The 14,457-nt window shown below is 35.2% G+C and overlaps 1 long non-coding RNA gene and 1 other non-coding gene across 2 annotated transcripts in view; one reads left to right on the plus strand and one right to left on the minus strand.

Annotated features, from left to right (window-relative positions):
• LOC145521185 (uncharacterized) overlaps positions 1-14,457 on the plus strand; it is a 140,086-nt gene that overhangs the window by 73,535 nt on the left and 52,094 nt on the right. The window lies entirely within an intron of this gene.
• On the minus strand, positions 6,832-6,904 carry TRNAC-ACA (transfer RNA cysteine (anticodon ACA)). The gene has a single exon. It is a non-coding gene; the product is annotated as a tRNA-Cys (tRNA).

Genomic DNA, 14,457 nt, shown 5'->3' on the forward strand with positions numbered 1-14,457 from the left:
TTGGCCTTGGAGTACAGAATGAAGCAGGGTAAGGGTAATAGAGTTTTGCCAAGAGAACGCACTGGTTGTAGAAAACACCCTCTTCAAACAATGCAAGAGAAGACTCTACACATGGATATCACCAATGACCAACACCGAAATCAGATTGATTATATTCTTTGCAGTCAAAGATGTAGAAGCTCTATACAGTCAACAAAAACAAGACTGGGAGCTGACTGTGGCTCAGATCATGAACTCCTTATTGCCAAATTCAGACTTAAATTGAAGAAAGTGGGGAAAACCACTAGACCATTCAGGTATGACCTAAATGAAATCCCTTATGATTATACAGTGGAAGTGACAGATAGATTTAAGGGACTAGATCTGATAGATAGAGTGATAGTCAGAGGTTCGTGACGTTGTATAGAAGACAGGTTTCAAGATCATCCCCAGGAAAAAGAAATGGAAAGAAGCAAAATGGCTGTCTGAGGAGGCCTTACAAATAGCTGTGAAAAGAAGAGAAGCAAAAAGCAAAGGAGAAATGGAAAGATATACCCATTTGAATGCAGAGTTCCAAAGAATAGCAAGGAGAGATAAGAAAGCATTTCTCAGAGATCAATGCAAAGAAATAGAGGAAAACGATAGAATGGGAAAGGCTAGAGATCTCTCCAAGAAAATTAGAGATACCAAGGGAATATTCATTCAAAGATAGGCTCAGTGAAGGACAGAAATGATATGGACCTAACAGAAGCATAAGATATTCAGAAGAGGTGGCAAGAATACACAGAAGAACTGTACCAAGAAGATCTTCATGACCCAGTTAATCACGATGGTTTAATCACTCAACTAGAACCAGACATCCTGGAATGTGAAGTCAAGTGGGCGTTAGGAAGCACCACTATGAACAAAGCTAGTGGAGGTGATGGAATTCCAGTTGAGCTATTTCAAATCCTGAAAGATGATGCTGTGAAAGTGCTGCACTCAATATGCCAGCAAATTGGAAAACTCAGCAGTGGCCACAGGAAAAGGTCAGATTTCTTTCCAAACCCAAAGGAAGGCAATGCCAAAGATCACTCGAACTACCACACAATTGCACTCATCTCATACGCTAGTAAAGTAATGCTCAAAATTCTCCAAGCCAGGCTTCAACAATACATTAACCATGAACTTCCAGATGTTCAAGCTGGTTTTAAAAAAGGCAGAGGAACCAGGGATTAAATTACCAACATCCCCTGGAGGATCAAAAAAGCAAGAGATTTCCAGAAAAACATCTATTTCTGCTTTATTGACTATGCCAAAGCCTTTGACTGTGTGGATCACAATAAACTGTGGAAAATTCTGAAAGAGATGGGAATACCAGACCACCTGACCTGCCTCTTGAAAAGCCTGTATGCAGGTCAGGAAGCAACAGTTAGAACTGGACATGGAACAACAGACTGGTTCCAAGTAGGAAAAGGAATATGTCAAGGCTATATATTGTAGCCCTGCTTATTTAACTTGTAAGCAGAGTACATCATGAGAAACGCTGGGTTGGAGGAAGCACAAGCTGGAATCAAGATTGCCGGGAGAAATATCAATAACCTCAGTTATGCAGATGACACCACCCTTATGGCACAAAATGAAGAGGAACTAAAAAGCCTCTTGATGAAAGTGAAAGAGGAGAGTGAAAAAGTTGGCTTAAAGCTCAACATTCAGAATATTAAGATCATGATGTCTTGTCCCATCACTTCATGGGAAATAGATGGGGAAACAGTGGAAACAGTGTCAGACTTTATTTTTTTGGCTCCAAAATCACTACAGATGGTTATTGCAGCCATGAAATTAAAAGACGCTTACTCCTTGGAAGGAATGTTATGACCAACCTAGATATCATATTAAAAAGCATAGATATTACTTTGCCAACAGAGTTCCATCTAGTCAAGGCTATGGTTTTTCCAGTGGTCATGCATGGATGTGAGAGTTGAAGTATAAAGAAAGCTTAGCACCCAATAATTGATGCTTTTGAACTGTGGTTTTGGAGAAGACTCTTGAGAGTCACTTGGATGGAAAGGAGATCCAACCAGTCCATCCTAAAGGAGATCGGTCCTGGGTTTTCTTTGGTAGGACTGATGCTGAAGCTGAAACTCCAATACTTTGGCCACCTGATGCGAAGAGCTGACTCATTGGAAAAGACTCTGATGCTGGGAAAGATTGAGGGCAGGAGGAGAAGGGGACGACAGAGGATGAGATGGTTGGATGGCATCACTTACTCAAAGGACATGAGTTTGGGTGAGCTCCAGGAGTTGGTGTTGGTCAGGGAGGCCTGGCGTGCTGCAGCTCAAGGGATTGCAGAGTCGAATATGACTGAGAGACTTAACTGGACTGAAGTGTATACTCACTTTGTTGACAGTTTGTTATAAATGGATGTTGAACTTGTCAAATGCTTTTTCTGTGACTACTGAGATAATCATATAGTTTTTATTCATTTTGTGAGAATTGTGTCACATTGACTGATTTTTGGTTGTTGAGTACATTTTCTTTTCTTCATTCCATGTTCTACTCTTATGCTCTCTAGTCTTCACACTAGCTTCTTATAGCAATTTTGTGTACTTGAGTCACTTTATCAGGTTCTGGTTTTCTGTGAAACAGATACTAAGACATGAGTAATTTGATAATTTGGCATAATCAACTTGCCTTCTTGAATATTGGTGACATTGTAAGAATATAAATTCTTGTCTTGTATTTACCTCCATCTTCTTTCCAATACCTATCTTTTCAGTTTCTGGGTATTCTGGATGATTACTTCATGTATGTATGTATGCACGTGTGTGTGTATATATTCACATATTGGCAACAACTGAAAACTGAGATTTCTGATCATGTTTTCCTCATACATCTTAAATATTAGGGAATATACTGTGCACAGTAAAATAAATTTCATTGTCCTTTAAACTCTTGTTATTTATATCTATAAGTTGGAGAGGACATCTCCTAATTATGAAGCCTATCTGGCTAGTTATCCAAGTTTCAATGGCTGTGTCTGGATTGACCATAAACAGGAAAAACATAGAAGAAAAGCACACTTTTAATCTTAGACAACTATATTTGTTTTGAGAACTCATACATTTTTAAATGATGCATTTATACTCAAAATAAATTGAGCAAACTCTGTAATAGTTATCTGTTTTGATTTTAGAAATTGACTGCATTATGAACACTTTTATTGAAAGGTGACTACAAGAGTACCCAGAGGCCTTTTCAATGGAGCTACAATTAGATGAAACTATATTATTCTTTAGCATGCTGTGTTTCCCATTACTTGGTGATCAAAAGAAAAACTCCAGAGAAGATCCGTAGGATGCAAGATTGATTACAGACTGATTCAGCAGTCTAATCACTAGCTAGTGCAATCTCAGCATGAATGGAGTCCCCAGAGAGCTAGTTGCTATCTGATAGCACTACAGAGGGTAGAAATCAAATGACTTCTAGAATGCAGATTGGTTTTGGTTGCATTAAATGGGAAAGGATTATATCTCACACTGTCATCCATCCTGGCATCTGAGAACAGTGCATCTAAAACATCTCATTTCCACAGAAGGTATACATCAACTTTTCTGCATCTCCTGAATCAGCAGCTCCTGGGAAGAAAGGGAAACTACACAATTGCAGTGTGAAAACAGCTGCAATTAATTATCGTGTGCTTTTGGTGCTTCTTGCCAAGGACACAAGACTAATTTTTCATTATTATTCAATTTACATCCCTTATGTTGATCATTCTCTCTTAACATTATAAATCCAAAACATAGTATTTCCTGTCTATGACAATAATTAAAATAACTGCTGAAGGGCATTGGGAATAAGGGAAAGAACAATGAAAGGGAAGACTGAATTATTGGAATCTGGTTCTAGTTCTGCTGAAATCTGTCTATGAATTGTGAGTAAACAATTTAACTTGTATGTGTATCAATAGACTCATCTAAAACTGCAATAATTATATTTGAAACTCCTGAATTCAAGAGGTCTGAATTTTAAAACACTGTTGAACCAAAATAACTGTAGTGAATGGTTCACATTTATATTTTAAATTCCTCTTGTACATTCATTAAAAAACCTTAATAGTTTAATGTAAGAGACAGATTAACAAAACACTTGTAGAAAGTAATCACATAGAAAACATATCACTGAAACATCAAATCTATGTAGGTTAATACTGGGGGGAAATGAGGGAGAAGTTATCTAGCCTTTTCTTTTTGTTTATAAGGATTTTTTTCAGGCCTAAAGTAGGATACAGTTTATAGAAAAATCTTAGTATTTCTTGATTCACTTGATCATCATCCCAGATTAACAAGAGAACCAGAAGTGGGTTAGTAAGAGGACACTGATGATGCATCAGAAGATCTATCTTGTATACAAAGGCAACAAATTGAACCTGGCAAATTGTGTGGCAGGGGAGATGGTTTCAATCTAACTAAGAAAGGCTCTTTATAACAATGAACAAATGGCAATCAGTGTTATTCTAGGAACTCTTCCTTTGAACACTGTCTGTAAGGAGGAATTTAGGATTGTTTACATAAATTTTATATCTAGGCTCCATGCTTATTCTAGTTCTGCTATACATATTCAGTGGCTCATATTATGATTGATGTATCTTCAAGTGTTTTATCTTTTTCCTATTTCTTTTTTAATTAATGTTCATCAACATTTTTTAGACCAGCAGTCCTTGACTTTTTTGGCACCAGGGACCAGTTTTGTGGAAGACAGTTTTTCCACAGACCTGGAGGCAGAAGGATGGTTTTGAGATGATTCAAATGCTTTACATTTACGTTATTTCTGATCTATGCTGCTGCTGATCTGATAGGAGGTACCACTCTACAGTTCAGAGGTTGGGGACCCCTGCTTTAGACTACATGTAAATAGAACTTGAGTAACTTGGATGTCTCTGTTCTATTCCTGAGTTATATTGAAATCTTACGTGTTTCTTTAGTTGTAATATTTTATTGTTATTCCTCTATCTCTTTACCACCACAGTTAACTCAAACCACAGATACGGCTTCCTAACTGATGTTTTGTCCTTAAACTGTTGTTTCTGCCAATTCATTAAACTGACAAATTAATCTTGCTAAAATACAGATTTCACTCTGCCATTCCATTCTTCAAAATTCTTCGAAGAAACTTCAGTAATATGATACATCCTAAAGACACACCTCCTAGACTGGTATTAAAAGCAATTTAAAATCTAGTCTTGACACCCTTTCTTAAACCTACACTCAAATTCTGTTTGTAATAGATGATCGTTTAAGCTTCTTTTACTTTTGCTGCTTCCTTTACTTTTGCTGCTTCTCAGAGAAGTTAATTAGGGCTTTTTTCCCTAGATGTACCAATATCAAATTAGACCTATACAGATGCGTAAAATCACAGGATATTAGAGAACATAGACTCTGCATGAAATCTTTTTTTTTAATTAATTTATTTTTTATTGAAGGATAATTGCTTTACAGAATTTTGCTGTTTTCTGTCAAACCGAAACATGAATCTGCCCTCAATCTTTTTTTGATTTAATTATATTGTGTTTTGCCTAAACTAAAAAATATAAACTGTTAAATATAACTTGAAAACATTTCCCATTACTTGGTTAAGAAATACTCTCAAGTCAAGTCAAGTGAAGTCACTCAGTCGTGTCCAACTCTTTGCAACCCACTGACTGGAGCCTACCAGGTCCTCCGTCCATGGGATTTTCAAGGCAAGAGTACTGGAGTGGGTTGCCGTTTCCTTCTGCAGGGGATCTTCCCGACCCAGGGATCAAATCCAGGTTTCCCGCATTACAGGCAGACGCTTTACCATCTGAGCCACCGGGGAAGCCCAAGGAATACTCTAAGTTTGTAGAAATTTTCCTTGCAGGATTTATTTATCTGGTTATGTTTATTTAGCTTAAATAAAAGATATTTTGTACTATGTAAGTTATGTAGCATTTAAAACAGAAACACAAAAGCAATTGCCATTAGCCAGACTTATGTTGATATATAGAGTAGATTTCATATTTATTAGAATCAAAAGATGCAAACTACTAGAACACACACCCACATATACACCACACGTATGCACACATTCATCCTCTAATAGTAACAAATAACCAAAAATAAGCAGATGTTGAAATAATTTTTTTAGCATTACAGATCAACAAGATAAAGTAATTATCCATTGAATGAATTAAAATGCTTTGGAAAATTTTGAAAATTAAATAAAATTTTCATTATGTTTTTCAGAAATATAAAAATTCTTGTAATTAGCAGATTTGAACTCCACATTTTTGGTAAGTTCCACTTTGGAATAATACGGTTTAGAATAGATATAGGATTAGTATCAAATATATATAAATAATTTATAAAACTCAATAACAGAAAAATAAATAATCTAAAAATAGGTGGTTTAGGTAGGTTTAGAATAGAATAGTATTTAACATTTGATTAGGAGTGTGTGTCTAGCCCTAAGGGCAATGTTTCTCAAAATAAATCATATCTGTTTTTCATGCTAAATCTCTAGAGATTATGATATAATTGGAAAATCAATATTTTAAAGAAAAATTCCTCAGATGACTCAAAATAGCACTCAGTGATGAAAGTCCTTTTCTATCTAGATTCACATATGGGTAACATCTTCTTTATCCATTCATTAATTGATGGTAGCTAAAGTTGTTTCTGTATCTTGGCTATTGTGAGTAATGTTGCAACAACATAGAAAGAAAGTGAAGTCACTCAGTTGTGACTGAGTCTTTGAGACCCCATGGACTGTAGCCTACCAGGTTCCTCTGTCCGTTCATGGGATTTTCCAAGCAAGAGTACTGGAATGGGTTGACATTTCCTTCTCCAGAGGATCTTCCCAACCCAGGGATCGAACCTGGGTCTCCTGCATTGTAGGCAGATGCTTTTACCATCTGAGCCACCAGGGAAGTCACCTGCAACAACACAGGAGTGTGTAAATCTCTTCAGTATTCTGTTTTCATTCCTTTAGATGTTTAAGCTGATATGAAAATGCTGGATCATATGGTAGTTTATTTTTAATTTATTGATGAAACTTTATATTGCTTTCCATAATGACTTCATCAATTTACGTTAACACCAAGAGTGAATGAGTTCTCTTTTCTCCAAATCCTTGAGAACACTTTTTATATCTTGTGTTTTGATGAAAGCCGTTCTAACATGTATAAGATGCTATCTCATAGCGATTTTGATTTGTATTTCCCTTATGATCAGCAATGTTGCAAACCTTTTTGTGTTATTGGGTATCTTTACATTTTCTTTAGAAAAATGTTTATTCAGTTCTTCCACTTATTTTTAGATTACTTATTTTTCTGTTATTGAGTTTTATAAATTATTTATATATATTTGATACTAATCCTATATCAGATATATGGTTTGCAAACATTTTCTCCTATTTTGTAGATTGCCTTTCCATTTTGTTGATGGTTTCTTTTGCTGTGGAGAATATTTTTTTTTTTTATAAATTTATTTATTTTAGTTGGGGACTAATTACTTTACAATATTGTAATAGTTTTTGCCATACATTGACATGAATTAGCCATGGGTTTACATGTGTTCCCCTTCCTGCAATTCAGTTCAGCTCAGTCTCTCAGTCGTGTCCAACTCTTGCAAACCCATGAATTGCAGCACGCCACGCCTCCCTGTCCATCACCAACTCCCAGAGTCCATCCAAACCCATGTCCATCAAGTCAGTGATGCCACCCAGCCATCTCATCCTGTCATCCCCTTCTCCTCCTGCCCCCAATCCTTCCCAGCATTAGGGTCTTTTCCAATGAGTCAACTCTTTGCATGAGGTGGCCAAAGTATTGGTATTTCAGCTTCAGCATCAGTCCTTCCAATGAACACCTAGGACTGATCTCCTTTAGGATGGACTGGTTGGATCTCCTTGCGGTCCAAGGGACTCTCAAGAGTCTTCTCCAACACCACAGTTCAAAAGTATCTATTCTTCAGCGCTCAGATTTCTTCACCCTCCAACTCTCACAACCATACATGACCACTGGAAAAACCATAGCCTTGACTAGACAGACCTTTGTTGGCAAAGTAATGTCTCTGCTTTTAAATATGCTCTCTAGGTTGGTCATAACCTTCCTTCCAAGGAGTAAGCATCTTTTAATTTAATGGCTGCAATCACCATCAGCAGTGATTTTGGAGCCCAAAAAAATAAAGTCTGACACTGTTTCCACTGTTTCCCCATCTATTTCCCATGAAGTGATGGGACCAGATGCCATGATCTTAGTTTTCTGAACGTTGAGCTTTAAGCCAACTTTTTCACTCTCCTCTTTCACTTTCATCAACAGGCTCTTTAGTTCTTCTTCACTTTCTGCCATAAGGGTGGTGTCATCTGCATATCTGAGGTTATTGATATTTCTCCCGGCAATCTTGATTCCAGCTTGTGTTTCTTCCAGCCCAGCGTTTCTCATGATGTACTCTGCATATAAGTTAAATAAGCAATATGACAATATACAGCCTTGATGTAGTCCTTTTCCTATTTGGAACCAGTCTGTTGTTCGATTCATGGGGTCGCAAAGAGTCGGACACGACTGAGCTACTGAACTGAACTGAACTGAGCATTTTTGGGCAGAGTATTCAGAGTTTTCTATACATAATGTCATATCATCTCCAAATACAATATTACTTCTTCCTGATTGTTCTATTGATAGTTAACACTTGCAGCACTATGTTGACTGAGAGTGATGAAAGTGGGCACTTTTGTCTTATTTCTGACATTGAAGGAAAAATTTTCAACCTTTCATTGCTGAGTTTGGTTTAGCTGTGAGTTTGTGGTTTTGCTTCCCTGGTGGCTCAGATGGTAAAGAATCTGACTGCAATGCAGGAGACCTGAGTTCTATCCCTGGGTCAGGAATATTAGCTGGAGTAGGAAATATCAACCCACTCCTTATTCTTGCCTGGAGAATTCCATGCACAGAGGAGTCTGGCGGGCTACAGTCCATGGGGTCTCAAAGAGTCAGACATGACTGAGTGGCTAACACACTTTGTCATATATTGAGGTACGTTTCTTGTATATTCAATATGTTGACAATGTTTTTTTATCATGAATGAATGTATTTTATTAAATGCTTTTTCTGTAACTTTTAAGATGATCATATTATCTTTATCCTTTATTTCATTACATTGGTATATCACAGTTATTTATTTGGGTAATTGTCCTTGCATCCTAGTGATAAATTACACTTGATCATGAAGTATGATCCTTTAATGTGCTTTCAGTTTGTTTTGTTAATACTACATTGAGAATCTTTGCATCTATATTTATAGGGATATTTGTCTGTAGTGTATTTTTTTTTTTTTCCTCTGTAGTCTCCTTATCTGTCTTTGATACCAGAATAATGCTGGTCTCATAAAATGACTTTTGGACTTTTCCTTCATCTTCAGTTTTTGGAAGATTTAAGAAGGTTTGGCAATAATTCTTTTTTAATGTTTGTTAGAGTTTACTGGTAAAACCATGGTGGTCTTGGGGTTTTCTTTTGGGGAGGTTTTTGATTACTAATTGAATCTCCTTATTCATTATTGGGGGCTTCCCAGGCGGTGCTAGCAGTAAAGAACCCTCCTGCAATCGCAGGAGACATAAAAGACATGTGTTTGATCCCTGGGTCAGGAATATTCCATAGAGGACAGCATGGCAACCCGCTCCAGTATTCTTACACAAAGAGTTGGACATGACTGAGGTGACTTAGCATACATGCATTCATTATTGGTCTCTTTATATTTTTGTATTTCTTCATGATTCAGCCTTGTTAAGTTCTCTGATCTAAGAATTTATCCAATTTCTCTAGATTATAAAGTTTGTTGAAATTCTAATTTTCATAGTAATCATAATCCTTTGTATTTCTGTAGTTATCAATTGGAGTGTCTCTACTTTCATTTCTGATTTTATTTATCTGAGTTTTCTCTATTTATACTTAGTCAGTCTTGCTTAGTCAGACTGAGCGACTTCACTTTCACTTTTCCCTTTCATGCACTGGAGAAGGAAATGGCAACCCACTCCAGTATTCTTGCCTGGAGAATCCCAGGGACGGCGGAGCCCGGTGGGCTGCCATCAATGGGGTCACACAGAGTCGGACACGACTGAAGCGACTTAGCAGTAGCAGCAGCAGTCTTGCTAAATGTTTGTCTATTTTGTTTTCTTTTCAGAATATCAACTTTTAGTTGTATTCATCTTTTCCATTGTTTGCCCAGTCTCTATTTCACATATTTCTGAATTGATTTTTATTTCCTTTCTTCTGCTGACTTTAAGCTTATTTTGTTGTTCTTTTTCTAGTTGTATAAAGTGATAGCTAAGTTGTTTATTTGCAATCTTCTTTTTTTCTTAATATAGTGATATAATGCTATATACTTTTCCTCTTAGAACTGCTTTTGTAACATCCTATAGGTCTGTTTTGTTTTTTTTATCCATTTTTATTTGCTTTAAGATACGCCTTGATTTACTTTGTTATTTCTTTTTTGACCCATTTGACCCAGGAGTATGTTGTTTAATTTGTACATATTTGTAAATTGTCCAATTTTCCTTCCATTATTGATTTATAGTTTTATATTTTATGATCAGAACAGATACCAGTATAATTTCAATCCTCTTAAATTTCCTAAGATTTGCTTTGCAGCATATCCTATAAACTGTTCTGAAGAATATTCTGTGTACTTGAGAAGAATGTGTATTCTGCTGCTGTTGGATGGGATGTTCCATAATTGTCTGTAAGGTCCATTTGTTCTAAAGTATGATTCAAGTCCAACATTTCTTTATTCATCTTCTGTCTGGATAATCTATCCATTGCCAAAATTAGGGTATTGAAGTCCTTTACTTTTGCATTGCTGTCTATTTTTCTCTTTACATCTGTTAGTATTTGCTTAATAAATTTAGCTGTTCCAATGTTGTGTGCATATATATATTTATTTTGATTAATTGAGTACTTTGTCATTATATAATAACCTTCATTGTCCTTTGTTACTGTTTTTTCCTTAAAGACTATTTTATCTGATATAAGCTCCCCTTGCTCTTTTTTATTCCTCTAGTATGAAATATCTTTTTTCACCACTTTACTTTGAGCCTGTGCGTCATTAAAACTGAAGTGAGTCTCTTGTAGGCAGCACATTGTTGAGTTTTTTATTCAGTCTATCTAGCCATTCTATATACTTTTTTATTAGAAATTTCAATTCATTTATATTTGTGTTAGTTGTTGCTAGGTAAGATCCTACTAGGGCTTCCCCAGTGGCTCAGCAGGAAAGAAGACACCTGCAATGCAGGAACCGCAGAAGACGCAGGTTCAATACCTGGGTCAGGAAGATCCTCTGGAGGAGGGCACAACAATCCACTCCAGTTTTCTTGCCTGGAGAATCCCATGGACAGAAAGAAGATCCTGATGGGCTATAGTCCATAAAGTCGTAAAGAGTCGGACATACCTGAAGCTACTTAGCATGCACACATGCACAAGATCTTACTAATGCCATGTTTTAATTTTTTCTGGCTTTTTAATTTTTTTGGCTCCTATTTTATTTTTGATGTTCTTGATGCCTTCCTTTGTGAAGTGGTGATTTTCTGTATTGGTATATTCTAATTCTCTCTTCTTTATCTTTTGTAAATCTGCTACAAATTTTTGCTTTGTATTTTGAGGTTTATGTAAAACTGTGTTAACATTGATTTAGAGTGCAGTGCACCTTGAGCATATTGGGTACCCAATATAGTTTCAATTTTCTTTGCCATTTTACTTTTATTATTTCTTATAAAGTTGATAAATCATTTCAAGAATAATTTTAAATGAACTATCCTTATCTAATTAGAATATAACAGTCATAACATCATATAAGATAAGATCCTGCCTATCAGAAATAACTCCAAGAAAATGCACTATGAGATCCATCAAACCTTAATTCACTTAGGATAATGTTTACATACATTCTATGGAGTACCTAATAGAATGCCTTAATGAAATAATTGTTTACTTTTCTCTTGTTCTCTAATATATCCAGAGATAGCATTTTGGAATGGGACAAAAACATGATGACATCAAGGTACCAAACATTTTTTAATTATCATATGGACATTCTCATATTTTTTTTTTGTTATTTTTTACTGAATTATAGCTGAATTAAAATGTTGTGGTAATTACTGAGCACAGCAAAGTGACTCAGTTACAGTTATACATATATATGAGTATATATATATATGTATACAGTGTTTATCATATTCTTTTCCATTATGGTTTATTATAAGATATTGAATACAGTTCCCTGTGCTATACAGTAGGACCTTGTTGTTTATAAGTCATTCAGTCTATGGTACTTTTTTTTTTTAGTTGTTAAACTTCCCCAGCTTTATTTTTTTTTATTTTAAATTAGTTTATTTATCTATTTTTTAACTTTACAATATTGTATTTGTTTTTCCATACATTGACATGAATCCACCATGGGTGTACATGTGTTCCCCTTCAAGAACCGCCCTCCCAATATCTTAAGGGTGCTTTCTATCCTTTTGGTCTCAAGATGGCTGCTGCATTAGCCAGTCACTGCATCTGTTTTCCAGTCTGAATGAAAATGATATCCAATGGAGAAGGATATGGCCTATAATAAGGCAAGCACAATAACTTCTGATATGACTCATTTAATGCATCATCCTGGGCTACAAAGAGATGGAGCTGATAATTAGCTCCAATCCTAGTTTGTGTAGCATCAAGGGTTCTGATGATATGAGGGAGGAAAGTATACTCTGTGGAGAAGTAAATAACAGAATCTTCCACAAATATATAATCAGCATCTACTGTATAAAAGGTATGGCTTTGTATTCTTGGATAAGTATTATGTTATTTAATATTCATCCTAAGTAGTAGCTTTTGATTTCATATTTTTTTCTTCTTTAATAAAACTAGTAAGGGCCTACAGTATAGCATGGAAACTGTATTCACTATCTTATAATAACTATAATTGAAAAGGATGTATATAAATGTTATTGTCTAGTTGCTAAGTTGTGTCTGATTCTTTTGGTACCCTATGGACTGTAGCCTCCTAGGCTCCTCTGTCCATGGGGTTTTCCAGGCAAGGATACTGGAGTGGACTGCCATTTCCTCCTCCATAGGATCTTCCCGACCCAGGGACTGAACACTTTTCTCTTGTGTTTTCTACATCAGCAGGCAGATTCTTTACTGTGCACCTGAATCAACTATACTTAAAAATGTTTTTAAAAGAAAAAGATTAGAAAACTAATAGATAGAGTAGTATAAGTAACTTGCCTATGGACATTTAGCTAGTAAGTAGAAATATGCAGATTTCAAGTATAATTTTTCTGAATCAATGCCTTTTTGTTATACACAAAGATGCATCTATTTTATTTTGTCACTTTAATATGAGAAAAATGATAGTGAAAGAGGAAAAAAAAAGTTGATTATAGAGAAATTATCTGGCTTTGGTTAACAGAATTTTTTCAGAACAGCATGAACTTTTGAAAACAACCTTGACATTAATTTGATACAAATGTGAAACTTCAGCTGATGCCTCTGTAGAACAGCATTCCAAAGGCAATGTAAAATCTTTATCCATTAGATTGAACTATAGCATTCTGCAAAAATTTTGCCCCTAAAGTAGATTCCAATAAACAAGAGTGATTTAGTCAGCAAGGACAATGTAACATGGATACTACCACCATCCTTCAAAACTATGCACAATTGTGCATTATTATTTTCTGTATCTAGCTTTCAACATAAGTCTTAAGAGCCTGTATGTCAGCATAATATAAGAATTGCATCACTAGCCTAGCTACAAATTTTCTTCATAGGGATATAAATGGTGTTTATCTTTTCTGTTATTTTTGACCCCTCAGTGCTTGACCTCTCTATTGCATTTTGTTCTAAAGAAGATTCAGACCTTGAAAGAGAGTAGGTGTGTATTTGATAACAATAACTCTGTTACTATTTTCCTTCTCCTCTTTGGTTATAATTTTTAACAAAATAATAGATTTTTATTTAATTACTGTAAATTTAAGATACTTTTCATATTTTGTGGTTTAGATAAATTTAATTTTGTAATCAGTTACTTTAATTTTAATTCATAGTGATACAAGTAGAATTTTATTCCATATTGCAGACTTGTTAGGAATGACACATTTAAAATTTCTCAATGTTTAAATTCTTCTTAGAGACTCTAATATTCAATTTTATCCTTATCCTCTATGGTTTGATTACTTTAATACAGGTATTTTTCTTTGATAATCTTTTGCCTGTTTAATTTGTGTAATGATTTAGTAGAAAGAATACAAACTTGGATCTAGTAAACCTGGGTAATATTCAAATGTCTTTAGAAGTTGGGCATTTTTGAAAAAAAAAAAAAGACAAGATTTTAGTCTTTTACTTTTCTACTCTGAAACAGAAAGATAATATTTCTAGTCTTACCTCTTGTATATGGATATTTCAAGAATCAAACATGTGTATGATATGTATGCTATAAAATCTCCTTACAT

The sequence above is a fragment of the Giraffa tippelskirchi genome, chromosome 1 (assembly GCF_054371585.1).
Source record: "Giraffa tippelskirchi isolate mGirTip1 chromosome 1, T2T-mGirTip1v1.2.pri, whole genome shotgun sequence".
NCBI classification, from domain to species: Eukaryota; Metazoa; Chordata; class Mammalia; order Artiodactyla; family Giraffidae; genus Giraffa; species Giraffa tippelskirchi.